Source organism: Colossoma macropomum, unplaced genomic scaffold (assembly GCF_904425465.1).
Source record: "Colossoma macropomum unplaced genomic scaffold, Colossoma_macropomum, whole genome shotgun sequence".
NCBI lineage: Eukaryota > Metazoa > Chordata > Actinopteri > Characiformes > Serrasalmidae > Colossoma > Colossoma macropomum.
In genome coordinates, this window is record NW_023494791.1 from 31625872 (window position 1) to 31632170 (window position 6299).

Below are 6299 nucleotides of genomic sequence, written 5' to 3' on the forward strand. Positions count from 1 at the left end.
GTTGCATGAATGGGGCTAAAACACACTGAGGATGGTACTTCTCAACTAGAAAGCTGCAGCCATTGCCTCTCTTTGGCTAAAAAGCCCCTCTGCTAGAGGCTTAAAGTACCCCGAGTAGCACAACTCTGATGGGGAAAATGATGATAATGCAGCGGCTCTGGATGGCCCCCAAAGCTTTGCCTTGCTCAGTTGGGCTGACGAAGCTGACTCTAATGTGTTCAGGGACATTCTCCCCGGTCCTCTCTCTCATGAGTATGCCTGGCTCTGGGAAGGACAATGACATGATGAATGTGTTCGAGGACCCTGTTCCTCCCACTCAGGCTCTACCAGCCACTGGACCAGCAGTTTTGCCATATACCGTTCTCCTCAAAGTGTGTAAGCAGGCTGCCATCACAAGAATGTGTGGAATGAGTCTGGTAAAATGCACTATTTACACTGAGCATTTCTGTGATGTACGATAGCATATGGCCAGTAAGTACTTTATAGATATAAAGAAGCCAATTTGTCTCCTGATGCACAGACAGAAATGGGTGTTGTATGGGTCACCAGTAATGAATCTTAAAGCAGAGTAGTATACAGAGTCTAGATTGCTGTCTATTGGACAGATATTTTCTAAACCAGTTGGTAGCTATGTGGTCAAAACCAATATTTTGTAGACTTTTTAAAAGTAGGGAATGTTCAACTGTATCAAAGTCTTTAGAAAGTTAAATAAAAATGACTGCGTATTGTTTCTGTCTATCGATGGCACTGAAAAGATTGTCTAAGATGAGAGTAGCAGCAGAGATTGTGCTAAACCTTTCTCTAAAACCAGATTGGTAGATAGACAAGACTGAATTTCTATGAAGAAATGTCTTGAGTTAATCATTCACTAAAGGTTCTAAGATTTGGGCTAAGCATAACAATTTTGAGATGGGTCTATAGTTGTTGAGGTCTGAGACATCACCTCCTTTATGAAGAGGAATTACATGTGCTATTTTTCAGATACTGAGAATTCTACTCCATAAAATTAATAAATTAATAATGTATGTAATGTGTTCTATAATAATCAGAGTGGCAAGCCTCAGAAAGAAGGGGTCCAAGCTATCCTGTTGATGGTGTTGAGGGCTTTGGCTACTAAAGCAAGGAGAGAAAGGATGAATTGTAAAGAGACCATGGTTTACAGTGGGGGTGATTCTATTTCATTGAGAGGCGCTTTCATATTAGAATAATCAAATAAATGTCCAGCAGCTGTAAAGTAAGTATTAAATACATGGCAGATTTCTCTGTGATCAGTAAGCTGTTGATCATGAATGACAACATGGGTTGAAATATGCATTGATTTGTTTTTGAGCAAATTAACTGTCTTCCAGAATTTGAAATAGTTTGAAGCTGAATTTGTAAATATCTCAAGGTAACATTCAGCTTTAGCTTTTCTGATGCAGGAAGTACATTTATTCCTTAGCTGCCTGAAAGTAAGTCACTGGTCTCTGTCACCATTTCTTCTTGCAAGGGCCCATTCTTTATTTCTTGCATTGAGCGAGAAATTGAGGGATTTGATCTATCTTTGATTCTAACATTGTTATAAGGGGCATGCTTGTTTATCACCGCCAGAAAAGTTTTGCAAAAAAGTTCTAGCGCTAAATCAATATCTGGGGTTTCAGAAGTGTAGTGGATGTCACTGAGTGCCAAATCGTTTGATAAGTCTTGCTCATTCAAATGTTTAAGATTTCTTCTAACCACCATCCAAGAGCCTGACTATGCTTGTGTTTCTAATGCATCTTTCTGATGATACTGATGGTGCTGCTGCTGCACAGACTCAAACTATTTAATTATAACTTAATAATTTAATTCACCTGTTTTTCCCTGTTTCTATATTTTAAAATTTTATATAAATGTTGTTTGCTTTCCGGTGTCGACCAGACCAACCACCATGGGCTTGCTCATGGGGACTTGGACTCGGATTTTTCTGTAAAGCTGCTTTTTGACAACACCTGTTGTAAAAAGCGCTTTATAAATAAAGTTTGACTTGACTTGACTATTTCCTTCAAGTGATCGGATGCATTAGTTAACCAATTCAGATTAAAATCACTTAGGATCAGCATTTCTGAGTTGATGTATGTATTTCAAAGTTCAGCTAAATCATTTACACCATGAGAGGGTGCGGAAGGGGGTCTATAGATCCCAGCTACCACAAAGCTGTTATTGTGTCCTTTAAGGCTAAAAGCTCAAACCATTTTTCTTTAGATAATGTATTTTACTTATAATGTATTTGTAGAACTTTTACTTGAATAACAGATTTAATGTATATAGGGACTCCACCACCCCATGCTTTACTATCAGCTCTATGCAGATTATAACCTGGTAGGGCTACTTCTGAGTTGGACACAGACTATTTTAACCAGGATTCAGTCAAAACTACAATGTCTAGATCAGCTTGTGAGGTTAAGGTTATCCTCCACTTAATCTCCAACAGTGAGAAGAGATGAATTGCAGGGGCCCCCGTGGAACAAGGCCAGGCTTTTTTGGCCTGTCCTAACCCTCATGCAGCAATGCTGCAATGACAAAAATAATTACAATGAAGCATTTAAGCTATGCCTGCCCAGGAAAGCAAGCAGCACCACATAAACTGCCCACCATGCAGTCCACATAGACCTACTACAGGCCATGTCCAGCAGGGTCAGGCAGGCTTAAGTCATGCAACAAGCCCCCAAGCCAGCAGCCTAGCCCCTCACCCAAGCCATGGGGAAAAATGTCATTTGCCACGACTACAGCTAAAAAAACTCTTCTCCCACTCCCCTGTCACACCAAGAGAAAGAGGCCTGCCTAATGCATGTGGTCTCGGGGGGGGGGGTCAAGTCTGGGTTCTTGAGCTGCAAGCCCATTGGACACATGAGTTTTCCTCCCTCCAAGTGAAAAAGAGAAAACTCTCACCTGGTGGGAACAGCACTGTTTCCTGTGCTTCCCAAAAAATGCCTCCCCTCCCAGTATTCCACTGCATATGCTACTATGCTACGGACAGTGTTGAAAATTGCACAAGCAATGTCACCACACAGCTTGCACAACACCATTTACACATTCCCAATAAAGGCTACAGCCAAAATACACCGATCAGGCATAACATTATGACCACCTCCTTGTTTCTACGCTCATTGTCTATTGTATCAGCTCCACTTACTATATAGGTGCACTTTGTAGTTCTACAATTACAAACTGTAGTCCATGTAGTCCACTGTAGTCTCTGCATACTTTGTTAGACACCTTTTACCCTGTTGTTCAGTGGTCAGGACCCCCATGGACCCTCACAAAGCAGGTACTATTTGGGTGGTGGATTGTTCTCAGCACTGCAGTAACACTGATGTGGTGGTGGTGTGTTAGTGTGTGTTGCGCTGGTCTGAGTGGATCAGACACAGCAGCGCTGCTGGAGTTTTTAAACACCTCATTGTCACTGCTGGACGAAGAATAGTCCACCAACCAAAAATATCCAGCCAACAGCGTCCTGTGGGCAGCGTCGTGTGACCACTGATGAAGGACTAGAGGATGACCAACACAAACTGTGCAGCAACAGATGAGCTATCGTCTCTGACTTCTACTTGCATCTACAAGGTGGACTGACAAGGTAGGAGTGTCTAATAGAGTGGACAGTGAGTGGACACAGTGTTTGAAAACTCCAGCAGCACTGCTGTGTCTGCCAGTTTGCAAGTTTCAGCAGAATCATCTTCTCTCGTACCAATGACAGTTCAACCCAATTTCTAGAGGAGGAAATTTCTTCTCAGAAAGGTGAGTGATTCAGTTGGTGCACTGCAGCTCTGCGCTACTGGAACAACACAAGTTTTATTCCCACAGAACTGCAACCCCCGCCCTGAGCTGTTCTCGGGCGGAAAGTCATAATGACAGATGCATCCCTGACTGGGTGGGGAGACACCCATTTAGGCAGGACTGTGAATGGGACATGGTCAAGCCAGCGGTTCTTATTTCACATGTATAGATACCTCTCCTTCCCTGCCTTCGCGGTCATCATGTGCTAGCACACTGTGACAACACAACAGCTGTGGCACACATCAGCTGCCAAAGTGGGATGCGCTCCGCCCACCTCCACTGTCTTGCTCGTAAACTGCAGTTATGGGGCTGTCAGCACTTCCTGTTATTGCGTGAGAAGCATGTCCAAGGCTGCCTGAATACAAGGGGAAACCCAGTATATGCAGAATGTCATCTTCACCCCCACAGTTTGAGGATGCTTTGGTAGAGATACGGTCAGGCAACCGTAGATCTCTTCGCCTCTCATGCAAACGCCCACTGTCCTATGTTGTACTCGCTACAGGACAGGGACGCTCTGCTCAGCAAAGGCGCAATGGCCCACTTGTGGTCCAATGTGCTGCTCTATGCTTTTCCTTTTTTGTGTCTGGTCTCCCCCACCCTAGCCAGAGTGAGTGAGCAGGGGATGACACTCAGATGGCCCAAAACACAATGGCTGGCAGAGATAATGCCTCTCCTCCATGCCCAGCCATGGACCCCACCATTACAGACCTTCTGTCACAGGCAAATGGGGAAACCACTCTCACCAGGACCGGCTAGCTTTCTGGGCCTAGCCTTAGAGGTCCAACCTCGATGCAGTAGGGCTTCCCCCACAGGTCGTGGCCATGATTCAGAGTGCCCTTCCCCCCAGGCCTCTATATGACTGTAAGTAGCAGACGTTTGAGAAGTTGTCTGATACCCACCAGCTGGTACCTTATCAGTGTTCTGTTTCTGACTTTTTATACTTTTTACTTTCTACAAGACCATATAGAGAAAGGCAAATCCTTTTTCACTATCAAAGTCTATCTGACAGCCATCTCTGCATGCCATATTGGCTTTAATATTGCAGCAGTGGTGCAGCATCCCCTTATTTTTTAGATACATGAAGGGGGCTCACCATTCATTGCCAGTTACTAGGCAGGTCATTCCTAATTGGAAACTCTCTTTGGTGCTAGAGGCACTGTCCCAGCCCCCTATTGAACCTTCAGAGAGTGTCAGCCCAGAGCTGCTGTCTTACAAGAAGGCCCTGCTCTTTTTATGTTCATTCCTTGTACATAAAATTTTTCCCTAATGTAGAGAGAGTTTCCCTCAGGCCTCAGCCTTCATGCCAAAGTGCTTCCCCACCACTGTCTGTCAGCTTTTTTTAGAGCTCCTTTCACCCACCTCCTTCTCCTCCATAGAGGACAAGAGGCTAAATACGCTTTGTCCTGTGGGGGCCCTCCTAGTGTACTCGGACAGGACTAAAAATTTTATGAAAAGTAACCAGCTATTTATTCGCTGGGCAACCCTCATACGGGAATGCCTATTGTGAAGCAACCCTTATCTCACATTCTATTATCTTGGCATATGTTTCCAAAGGGTTCCAGCCTCCATCAGATCTTACAGCTCATTCCAACAGGGGCATGGCTGCATGCTGCGCCCTTTTTCAAGACGGTGTCATTACAAGAGATTTGCTTGGCTACAAGCTAGGCTTTTTTTTCACTCTTTTGTGAGAGACTACCAGCTTCATATCACTAGGACTCTGGTAGCTTATTCTGTTATGGATATGGGCTCTTATGGTATTAAAAGCATTACTCAGCATGTTTTCCCCTTGATCCCCAGTATAATGGCATGTATGTAATATGTTTTTATAACCTCTGTGCACCTCTGCTTTTGGGTTGTGCATAGACGGTTGGACCGATCATACAGGATGTGTCAAGCTCTCTATGAGGTGACCATCCTCTTCTGGCTCCAAGTGCCTCACAATATTAAGTTGTGTCATTAAACTCAAAGAACACAGTGTCAAACTCTACAGAAAAATCATGAATGTGTAAAGAAATAGACGAGGTAGTACAACACAGTTGAACACAGCTGAGCAATCAATAATCTGCCTTAGTTCTAAGAAAAGAATGTTATACATTAAGCCACTATGTGCTGTATCATGTCTAACAATTCTTAAAGCTCACCTGTGTTCACTGGTATGTGGGCAAGAACTGATTACACCAGAAAGCATTTTGAAGCAATTGCTTTAAGTGTCTAAACAACACATCGCTGCTGTCGGAACAAAACCTCTTTGTCCATTTTTGTCATTTTTTAGTTTTTGACATAATTTGAAAATGTCTATCGCCTTTTACATTGTGTGTAAATTTCATGATGAATGGACAGAAACTGCCCAAAATGACTTGGAGAAAAGTCTGGTTCCATTGACTTACATTAAAAGTAAAGTATGTTTTTTCCTTCTGCTGCAAAGTTGTCATTTTGGAGATACGAGGGTTTGTTATGATAACATCGATATACAGAACTTACAATTCAGACAAAATGAGTGTAAT